The sequence below is a fragment of the Ixodes scapularis genome, unplaced genomic scaffold (genome assembly GCF_016920785.2).
Source record: "Ixodes scapularis isolate PalLabHiFi unplaced genomic scaffold, ASM1692078v2 ptg001568l_1__unscaffolded, whole genome shotgun sequence".
NCBI lineage: Eukaryota > Metazoa > Arthropoda > Arachnida > Ixodida > Ixodidae > Ixodes > Ixodes scapularis.
Window position 1 is genome coordinate 1,428,726 of NW_024610167.1, and position 11,989 is coordinate 1,440,714.

Consider the following 11,989-nt stretch of genomic DNA (forward strand, 5'->3'; position numbering starts at 1 on the left):
CACAGCTCTTAGGCGCCCGTTTCCGGCTTGAGCGGTGTCGGCGTCAGCGTCGGCGTCGGCGTAACCGTAAGGTCACATGACTCCCCAGGTCACGTGACCCCCAGGTCACGGACCCCTCCAGGTCCCGTGACCCCCAGGTTACGAAAGCCCCCAAGCCACGTGACCCCCCAGTGACCCCCCTGAGGCCACGCGACCCCTTGAGGTCACGTGTGAGGTGACCCCCCTGAGGCCACGTGACCCCCCTGAGGTCACGTGACTCCCTGAGCTCACACGACCCCAGAGGTCACATGACCCCCTCCCCCTGAAGGTCAGGTGACCCCCATGACGTCACACAACTCCCCCCCCCCCCCGAGGTCACGTGAGCTCAAGGAGTCACCTATCCCTCATTACGCTACCATCCTCCTCCTCAAGAGCTGCGCTCTAATCAAGCGTTACAGCGAATCGTAAACCGCTTTCATTTTTGATTAAGCAATTCTTTGTTTTTACAGAACCCGGCGCGATTACAAACAAGATTGATCGGGTTCATTTGCGCATTGAACTAAACTTAATTCCTAGCACTTGGTCTTAAAAATTAAAACATTGTTTTCTCAGCTTCTTAATTCATTAATAATAATCCCTTTAATGTACTTATTAATTATTCATTGTTTCATTTGAATGGGACCAAACTATTTTTTTTAAATATAGATGATAGCGCATTTGCTAGAACAAACTAACACATAATTAACCGTTCGGTGAAATACCTAAAAGCTCAATTTGGTTTGTTCTCACAACTTTTGCGGGGGCTTCCAAACTGTTGACTGAATGAAACGCTTCGTATGTTTCTGCAGCATAAACTTTTACGCATGCCAAAGGCGTTTCAGCCTATTTTTATGTTTTATGGGTATTTTTTGAAAACCCGCAAGCCTGCTACCATAGCATGTTTGGCAAAGATCTAGATTGTTGTTGAAAATAAATGGTGAAGGATTAGGGCTGCAAACAACTATCTCTGATGAACTAAGCTTCCTCGTGATATATTGGTCTCTTTTGCAGTAATATTTCTGAAATACATATGATCTTGCTCTAAACATGTTAAAATAACATATATTTCTTTATTTCTATTTGATTTTTTTTATTGCAAGGCTGTATGCCTCTTTAAATGCTTACATTGATTAAACATAATGCAGTCACAGTATAATATTACCGGTTAACTTTTTCTGTTTTAGAGACAGCCTTGATGTTGAATGAGCCGCCATTTCTCTTTATACATCGTAAAATAAATTGGAAATTTTTGGGGTCAGTATTAATGAAAACATATATTTTTCTATATTTTAGTAATAATTAAAAAATATGGAATGCAGCATCAGTATTAGTTAATGAGTAACTTAAGGTTTTCTCGAGCAGAAACAATTCACGTATATAATGAATCCCTTGCAGGACAAAATATGGGGTTATGTTAAAAACTAGCAAAAACGTTGGCGTTTCAGTGTGACAATTCTTTTAATTTATTTGACATTTCATTGTTCGCAGTCTTATCTAAAATATCAGTGATACTTATGAAACGTCTGCATCACAACGACTCGATTCGAACGTTTTACTATTCTGTTGTTGCTGTGTTGTTTGTTTTAAATGATATAATACTCCTTAATGCCACCCCCAAACCCAAAACATTATTCGTCTATCCTTCCGTCCATCTGTGCGACCGTTTATTTTCCGCTAAATTTAGGGACAAAATCAATATCACGAGACCAACGCACGAATTGAGTTTCTTAATTAAATTTAGCAGGAAAATTCAAGTCACGTGACCTGACGTTACAGGACGTACGAACCAATTCAATTTTCCCGCTAAATTTAGCCGTGAAAATGTACCTAAAGTGACCTACACACGAATTCAGTTTCCCCGCAAAATTTGGCGCAAAGTGGCACGTCACGGGACGTCACCTGACACCACGTGACCTTATACACTTTAGAGAAATTGGCGGCACGTTATTTGTACGTCAGGTGAGTTTATCCTCGAAATACAACGGGAAAATGCACGTCTTGTGGTAAAAAACATCAATTCAATCTTCCCGCCAAATTTAACGCGAATCTGAGCTTTGTAAGTAATTCCATAACATTGTAGTGCCAAGCTTTTGGTTCCTTCACCCTAATCCAGTTTTCCCGCTAGATTCAATGGCAAAGACCAACTTCACGATACCTTATGTCAGGCGACCTGTAGTAAAACTCAGTTTCGCTGCTAAATGTAGCAGGAGGATATACTTCACGTGACGCCGATTCGATCGTGAATTCCTAATAATGAATATTTTTTGCATTATAGAACTTCGAAGGTAAAGACCGCCTCAAACTTTATTTATACGTGTACACACCTCCCTGTGCAATAGCCCTTCCAGGTCCTCATGAAAAAATTATAATGATGTGAATTGGTTCTTAACAGGAAGCTGATTTCGAAAAGATTGTGCAGCAAAACGTTTTTGAAAAATCAAATTCATGTGTTTGTTTTTATCTAAAAATGCTTTCTTATGGAAAACGTTCTTTGGTTGTTCGCTCCTCATTTCGGGAAGCCGCATTTTGTAAAGCCGTGGCCCGCTAGGTTCCATAATGCAACGCGCGCAGTGTTTCCTAATGGGACATCATATACCTATGCACCAATTAGTTTACCCGCTAAATTTAGCGGGACAGTTCAGTTGGCGTATAGGTCACGTGACAACAGGTCTCGTGACGTGAAGTTCCCCGCTACCTTAAATAGGAGAAATAATGTCCCGTCAACTAGGCATCAACTAAATTTCCCTGTTGAATTTAGCGGGGAACTTGAAATCACTTGACCTGATATTACGTGACCTAACGGTAATCTAGTTTGTCCCCTGAATTTAGCGAGAATAATAATGTCACGTGACTTCCTGACGTCACGTGACTTCGTGTTGCATTATGCTAGAACGTTTCACAGATGCAACACAATTGCTCAGAAACTTGCCATACAACTCGTTTAGAATATGAAGAAATATTTTAACGCAAAAAGAATGTAAGCAGGTGGCAAATACCCAAAACCAAATCCTTGATCGGAGCTTTTTTTGGAACTAAGCGCAACGAATCTATCTATTTGGAACCTAAAGCACGTCACACAAATATATTGAGCTTTTGAACAATGTGACCACTCAGGGGCACAATGCTTCTAGATGAGTTACAATATAAAACCTCTCATACTTTGCAGACTTCCATAATCTCGACGTTACATTTCGTTTATGTTAATAAAACAATAATGTGTTAAGTGTTTATTAAACGAACTTCCTTCTAGGGAAAAAAAAACTTATTTTCTTGAATCAAAACAAAAATTTAAGTCGGTGGAGACTATTATTATCCCGAGGGAAGCCAACTTCCGGTGTCTTAGAGTCGGAGAACGAAGCAAAATATTCCACGCAAGGCTGACTTTTTATTGTTCATGAAATCAGATCTTTCAGGCATCTGCTGCGCGGAACAATTATCCCCGTAATTACGAGTTGCTAAAAGTTCCCAAACCTTCGCCTTGCCTTAAAAGATAGCCGCATCACAATGCCTTGTAGGAACTGGTGGGACTTTAAAGGAAGGATCTAAACTGCTTTAAGTAGAGCGAAAAGCCATTAAAGAGGGATGACACTGTTCGTCGAATAAGGCGGGCGGCACAAATAAGTCAAAATGACAAAAGACTAACACAACAAGTCTAGATAATCAAGGCGCAAATAAGAGTAAAAATACGACGGTTTTAAAAGAGTCGAAACCCGGAAGGCTTGCAGATACGGTGGATCACGCGTCGTCTTCGAGATAGCTAAAATGTGGGCTTTCAGAGGGAACAAAAGAACCCACCTAGAGAAAATCTAAAGAACAGCTGCAAGTACATGGCACATTCCACTGATATACATTACATGAACGCCCAAGAATCGAGAGACGTAGCCTAATCAAATGATTATCGCGCCTTGATAAAGGCAAATAAAGCAATACAAAAAAAAACACGTTTGGCCAGGCCATTTTACGAGATGCAATTTTGATGTGAAAAAAATATATCTTGACTGGAAAAATGTGCAACAATGCACACAATGTAAAAGGAAGCCACTATTGGTTAAAATACACTGCGGATACACCCCTTAACAGCCTTAAGAACACACTACGTGGTCAGTTTCTGCCATCGCAGCACCAGGGGCTCCATACAAAATCCGAAGAGCACCGTGTTCAAACAATATTAAAACTACCTCTAGGGAGGAACCGCAGTACGGTTGTTCCCTGTACTTCGTAATTGGTAATCTGCTAGATTCTGAGAACTTTGCAGCGGAAATCTTCTAAAATATCACCATTCCAAGTTTTAAGGCTAGACTTTAATAAGCATCGGAATACTCGAAAAACTTTAAAAGCGATCAATGAGCTCCAACTGGAGAGCGTTGCGTATCTTGTGCATTACAAACAAATTGATTAATAATTCAAAGTGTATTTGAAAGAACACTGGAATTGCCTGCGCAATTAATTTTCATATAAACATATAACAGAGTTGTTCTAGAGGAGAGAAACATAATTTGCCTGAACCTAACTCGGGCTTTAAGACCGCTTGATTTGTTAAGCATTCATTGTTAAATAGCGGCTGCGTGGCATTCTGGTTTTGGTCCTGGAAGAAGAGCTGAGTTGAACACGAACAGAGCGAACGTGCAACTGGGAGTAAAAGATTTTTTCTTGGAAGCCGGTCGTCCCGTGATTGGTAAACGACTTGCACATCACCACCGAAGTAACTGAGACACTGGGCTAGAGCAGCGCATTTAAAACGCAACATATTGGTGCCGACTCCCGGGACTTTAGAAGAGAGAAATCAACCAATGGGTGGATCGGCTGAAAAAGATGCGCTGACTACGTTGCTGTCACGGAATACGTAACTCCACTTGGCTTTTTCTTAAAATTCCCACTTGATCATACGATCCAATTCATTTTTATTTGAATTGGCTTTAAATCGGGTGGGCCCTCGAGGCGGTACCCATTTGGGGCAGTTTTATTTTTCAATCTTTTTAGCAAAGCCTCCAAAGTACAACTCTTGAAGTACAAAGGGAAGCTCACGTAGTGGCAGCCATTCCAGACTGTCTAAAGGCGATAATTTTAAATACCTTCGCATCATACACATTGCACCAGCTGCCATTGCTATCTCCGAAGGACACGCGAGAGCAGCGTTGTACAGAGATGCCTTCAAGATAATATTGTCACGGGTGGTGACCAATAAACAATAAATAAACAGAAAGAAATAAACGTTTAATGTGGCGAACTTGTGCCAAAAATATAAGGGTACAAAAGATAATAACGCAGCGCCGCGGGCGTCGAAGTCGGCGTAGCAGCAGAGTCGAACGCTGGGCGAAAACTGACTGCAGATCAGCACGCGGAGTCCCTTATGTACGCGCGTTGGGTTCTGGAACAATCGGCCTGGACTGTTCGGCGACTGGAACATTCAGAACTCGATCTAACGAGAACGTTCTCGAACTCACGAGAACGCAATGAAAGAACAAATAAAAGAGCATTCCACTGACTGGAATCGAACCCAGACTTTCTGCACGACAGTCAAGCCCGGTAACCACTCGGCCACGCGCGCGGTCGCTCGCTGACGAGCGTGGCAATATTGTAACGTTTTGGATATAAGCGCAGCATCCAACATGAATACCTCGGAAGACTCCGAAACCGAATAGTTTGGAAGTTGGAGGGGGATAGTAAAGGTCTCAGTAATATCAGCTATTATGTCGAAGCCAACATTCAAATCGTTCGTTTTTTGGACGCTTCGCACGCCACCATAAAGGTGCACATAGTTATATTGCTATAGTCTCCCAACTGACATCGCTGTCGAATGCCATCGGCTAAACAGTCATTAGCGCAAAATGGAGATTTTCTAAAGCAAGGGAAGCAAATGACACTTGTTCATATTAAAAAAAAAACTATTCTTTCATTCTATTGTCTTTGCTGGATAAATTATGTACAAACTCCGAACAGTGGTACGGTTTCGCAACCCTTGACTGTGGGATCATGGAATTGTGCTTGACGGTTCGGCGTAATAGTTGGGCTCGTCCCACAGGAAACTAAAAAAAAAAGAAAAACATATCCGCACATTTTTTACGTACAGGTTGTCTCTATATCTGGAAGCGGTTTACCTAGATTGGAAGTTAGCCCCAATGCTGGATAGGCCCACGCGCTCATCTAAAATTCCTCGAGGTCTCTGCAGCCGGCACGAACCGGAGATTCATTTGGTTAATTCAGGGGCGAGGGACGTTGCTCGTTCAGAGATTAGGCTCTGGAAATATGGCTCCGTGGATGACGACAAAAACCTAAAACGCGGCGCGACGGTAATTTGCACCTCCCCGGTGCATAAACACGTTGAATTAGTAATGCTAAGACTGTATCGCACGTGCAGCGCAGCTCGTATCTCTGCAAGATTGTAGGAATTTTTTGGTTTGTTTTAACTAAAACTCACTCCCGTGAGTGAAGAAAGCATGTGCATTCCCTAGAATCAGTGGTACTAATCGTCAGCCTGGGCGGCGACGACCAAGCGCAATCGAAGGAAAATAGTAAAAAAAAAATATTGGCTTAATTCAACCCTCAATAGTTTACAAAGCAAAAACATATTATCTAGCTTTTTGTTATTGCTGCTTTTGTATTTGTCTGTGTGCGTGTGTGGGAGGGGGAGCGAGGGGGGCATGTTTTACTTCGATGTTTTGCGGCTGGATTTGTGTCGCATCCAACATTTTATAAACACCATTTTCATTTGTTACTATTGTGAAATTCAAAATAGACTATAAATTTAAGTTTATTACAATTGAAAAAAAAAGAAAACGAATAAGTCAGGCGTCCCACTTATCGTAGGTATGATATTTATATGTTTGGATTGTGTTGAATCTTTGAGGTTGAGTCAAGCTTAAGCTATTTATAGTCGAATCTCGACCGTATCTGTCTCACATTACTACTAAGATAAAATAAGTCTCAAGTTGTCCAAGCAAACTCTGTCGCGGTTTGCGATCTTGGTATCTGTCCTTTTTTCACTACTATTTTTATTGATATTTACTTTACAGTCCGAAGTAGCGAATCATAGCAGATATTTGCTAAACAGTTAAAAAAAATTGAGTAGTTAATTTTACTATGCGTTTTTTTAGTTTATTTTAAAGGTCTATCTATGCAATCTTGAGTAGGTGCATTATATTGAGTGAGGTTTTAAGCAGCTTAATAAATTATTGACTAGATATGCATTCGTCTTTTCCTTCTTTTTCCAGCGTTGCAGTTGCTTTGTTATCTCCATTTACCTTAAATTTTCATAAGTGAGGGTTAATCTTCCCAAAGCCGCCGTATTTTGATTGATTTTCTAGTCAACTAAAAAAGTGTATAAAACCAGTAAATGAAGCTTGACGCAAAAAGGCAAAAGAGGGGACCATACCAAGATGCATTTGAGGCTTATTTGTAGCTGATGTATTCCTACCTTTTACATTTAGTCGATTCTCGTGAATATTTGATGTATCAAAAATTCCACCAATTACTTGTACATATGAAACAGACGGCGTACATAGTTTGAGCTTCCAAAATCGTTGGGCGGCGAAAAAATTAAAAAAAGTTGAGAGAAAATAAAGCTGGCATATTTCGCCAAACGACGAAACTACCCAAGCAATATGCTATTCCTTTTAAAGGCGAAGGAATTAACTGCCCCATGGAAAAAAGCCGGCATTGTCTGTAGCAGAGAAAAATGGCAATTAAATTCCTGTTGGTTGAGCAAAACAGCACCTAAATTGCCATTGCCAGCGACGCGTCATGTGGCACCATAGCAACAGCGTCATCGTTGCCAAGACGCGAGCCGAACTGCTGGCGGTGCGGCGGGAAGGAGGGACGCGGGTATGGGCTGGCCTGACGTTAAGCTTAACGTTATGCCTAAAGCGACGTTACTAGAACCACTCATTTGGGAAACTGCCATAGAGGCTGCTCTGAAAACGTGGCCCCAATCTGTCCGCCAGAACCGAGCTAATGGCGAACCCACCGCCGCCATTTCTCCCGTAGCGGCCACTCGAGGAACTGCACTTTACTTCTATTTTGGCTTTAATCGGCCATTTTGGCGCCGAAACAGATACAGCGGAAGAGGTTACAGGGGTGCCACCCCCGTCTGCCCAGCGGACGCGGCGCGAATTAATACCAAAGTTAAAATGCACCTAGGTCGGGACGCGCTACATGAAAGAACCGCTGAGACATGGTTGTATAAAAACAATAGTAGTGGTTCCACAAAACCTTGCAAACTAAAAATTATAAAAACATCACGCGCCCTTCATTTTGTACTAAACTCCAAAAAATTTCATACAAAAAGAGTCTTTTCCGTTTGTTTTTACGCAAAAACATGCTTTCTAAAAGCTCAAGATAACCGCAGTACAGACAAATGATAAAGAGTGGCGCTGTTGTCATATTTAGCTCGGTCTCGGTGGACGCCAGCGGCCCAGGTTTCGACGGCGAGTTTCCCAACTGAATGTTCTAGTAACGTTGGCCTAAAGTTACGCTTTGAGTTCTGATGTCGGCTGTGCTCCGAATCTTACCCAATGAATCCAAGTCACTCCGGCGGGTTGTGTCACTTTACAACACAGATTGAAAAACGCTGGACGCGGGTAGGTTTTGGAACGCCAAGGTACAAAACCCTTACCCTGGAGTAAGATCCAGTAAATGTCGGGGCACGGCCGTCGTAAACCGGTAACCGCAGCTAGGGCGATGATGATGATGATGATAAGACAAATTATTTTAGCACGGCTTGCGTCGAGCTTCGCACACCCGCCGCTGCCTCATCCAGCGGCGAAGCTGTCACCAGCGGACCAGGGCGGCGTGCGCTGTGCAACGCAGCAGTACCTGCCGCGCTGCGGCCGCTTCTGCTCTACTCGGCACCGAGGACCACGGCGGCGGCTGAAGCATCTATCATAGAGTTATTATAATGTACGCTAGAGGTTCAAGTGGCGCTAGTGTGCTGACGCAAATGAACCTTTTCCGAGAAGCGTTCTGCGCACGCGCGAGCGCCCGATGCCAAGCGGCGGAAGTCGGAACAAGAAATCGAGGAAATTCGGAAGGAGGCTGTATATCAGCGAGTAGAACACGTAACTGAAGCATATATATAATTGTGTTACACAAAAAAAAAGAACGTCGACAAAAGGAAAAAAACGAGGTTTGGTTGGACGTCACGGGTGCCCGTCTTTCAAGTCGCGTTCGGCAGGCGCCACTGCTCAGAGAGCGAAGAAACTGGTAGCGTAGCTCCCATTATCGATTGGTAGCGCAGGCAGGTCACTTCCTCGATTTTTAGTTCGTGCAGCCACCGCCTGGTTCCGTCGGTATGTGGAAAAGGTCCATTGAAGCGGACAGGAACCAGTCGAAAATGGACTTCCGGTAATGCATTTCTACGGGAAAAAGTGAGTGCATTTTCTCCCTGCGGTCGATCATAAGGGCAAATATAAAAAATAATTCCTACGTACTAGGTAGCTTGGAACATTTCTCAGTCAGGCCGACAAAATAATTGGTCAGTTACGGAGTTTTTTTTTTTTGGATTCGTCGCATTGAAAACGGTGCTAAAACGGCTTTGTACGTGTATTTATGTGCACCGTCGGACACTGTTAGTGCGAACGCGGTATCGGCGGTTTCCGGCATGGGGGTTATACATGCCAAACGAACGAGGTACATCTGGAAAATCAAGAGCGGCGGCAAGAACTACGCAGTAACACTGGATCAGTAACTCGCAGCGTATGTACGATCTAAATAAATTGAAGGCCACGTAAGCTTTTCCGATTTTAAATAAGCAAGTTCCGCTTTATTCTTTCTGCCCTGAGCGAAGCTGCTTGTTCTACGTTCAAAATATCACCCGCGCGCTCGATAGTGGACGATAAAAGCTGCCCGGCAGAGAAAACAATACGAAAAGACACTTTTCATAGCCCACATACTTTATTCTCTGCGTTTTGAAGGTTTTTATCCGCTCATGCACGACGGGATCATTTTCATATAGTGACTGACTGGCATACTATAAATGTAAAAGCGTCACCGGAATGCTGGCGAGCCTTCAACACACTCTATGCTCGTTTCAATTGTAATTTTGCTCTGAATCGTCGCTTGTTTTTACACACCTGCTGCGGAACACACGTTTAGGACTGAAATGCAGCGAAGTTAAATATCGTTCACTGATGAAGAAAACTGCGCTAACTAAAGCAATTACATTTTTACAGTGTTAATTAAGGTACATGCTATTCGGTACGACCCAAATAACCAAAATGTTCCCTGTTATTTTCCGGCGAAGAGACAAAATGCACGCGCGTTTTCCCTTAGGAATGCACAGGAGCCCCGCAAAAGTAGACTGGTTGCTGTCTGCTTCAATTTGCGTCACGCAAGTCGCATAGACACTTGCGCCAGTTGAACCTCTAGCGTGCATTATAATAACTCTATGGCATCCATATCGTCGGCGGCCGCAACCTCAGCAATAGCGAAACGTGGCCATCCACGCCAGTACACCGCAGTCGAACTAAGGGAGCGGAAGAAAGCAGCAAAACGAGCGCAGAGGCAGGCAGTGAAATTCACCATCGTTGTCGAATCTCCGAATGCACGGCTTCGCGAAACGAGCCGCTGCGCAAAGCGCTAGGTGACTGAGCATAATGTTTTCACATTCACGACTCTTAAGAACTGCTTAGGTGCCCTCGGAATTTTTGATTGAGCAGACGTTGGTTTCCTAATAACTGCTATGCATTCTGGAAAATATGCCTCTGCAGTCCTTTCAGTTACAGCAGCAACTCCATAGCGCTGGCACTGGGGTTGCCTTCCACGCGGTGCTAGAGCAGCGCGTAGTAGGTAGGGCGTTTCAGGGGGGAGGGAGGGGGGGCGAGCGCTCCATTGTATTCACCTTCCTTCTAGCCCAAAGTGCCCTGCCTACCACGCGCTGTTGTGCCTAGCGTGATATATGTTAAGTAAGTAGAGGAAGTTGTCATGATCAGTAATGCAGCCATCTTGATTGCGATATTTCTGTGCCTATAAGCTACGAACTGAAGCCAAAGAGGCTATTCGTGTATCCACGATGATCTCAACCCTAACGCCTTGTTTGTTGTGCGACGTTGTTAGCTCGACACACCGTACTAGAATAAAATAAGCGCATGTATGCATACTTATAACCAATCTAATATCTGTTTTCGCTCCATCTTGCGCACCCGGGATGCCACGATGTTCATCTTCAATTATGTGTCTGCCTGTTTCAGCCGAGTTAAATTACGCCTCCTTGTTCGAGAGGACATCAAAGTTGCCTTCGACAACATGACACACCGCGCAGTACTCTCCCCAACCGCTACACTTCAGTCCGGTCATCGCATCTACCGCTATATTTACAATATCCTTACTATACGACCTTTATAAATCAAAATCGGTGGCTACACTTCACCACCCTAACCTTTACAAAAAGAAGTCACAAAAGAGGCTATCATCTAGCTCTTCTTATTTAACATACTACTAAAAGATTATCCATTTTCATTAAGTTATATAACACATTTCAGACACACGATTCTTGCAGATGATAGTACGCTGTGGTTCTCCTCCGGAACCTCAGAATTGCACAAGCACATCATTCAGCAAGGACTCGACACACGATACACCAACACACAGATATTTGAGATCATTCGCTTTCCGAAAAAAAAAAGCATAAAATGTTTTAGTGATTAATGTCCAATTTCGTTACACCACGCCTGCGTGCGAACAACTTTCCTTAACCCTGAACGGAAATTCGATTCCCTGCTGCCGCTCCTTGCGCGTTTTTTTAGATTCTGGCTCCAGGATGGGGGGGGGGGGGGGGGGGGGGGGGGGTGACAGCCGCTTGGACTTAAGGGAGGCTCCGTGAGGACCTACTTCTTTGCAGCACAGAGGTTTGTGTCTTATCTATGGTGATGTACCAGTATCCATACATGAATCTAAGAAAAAACCGCGCTTGGTGAACTTCGCCGTCTGTTACGCAAGCATATCTGTCTAACTCTGGGCGTTCCACATGCCACACCAA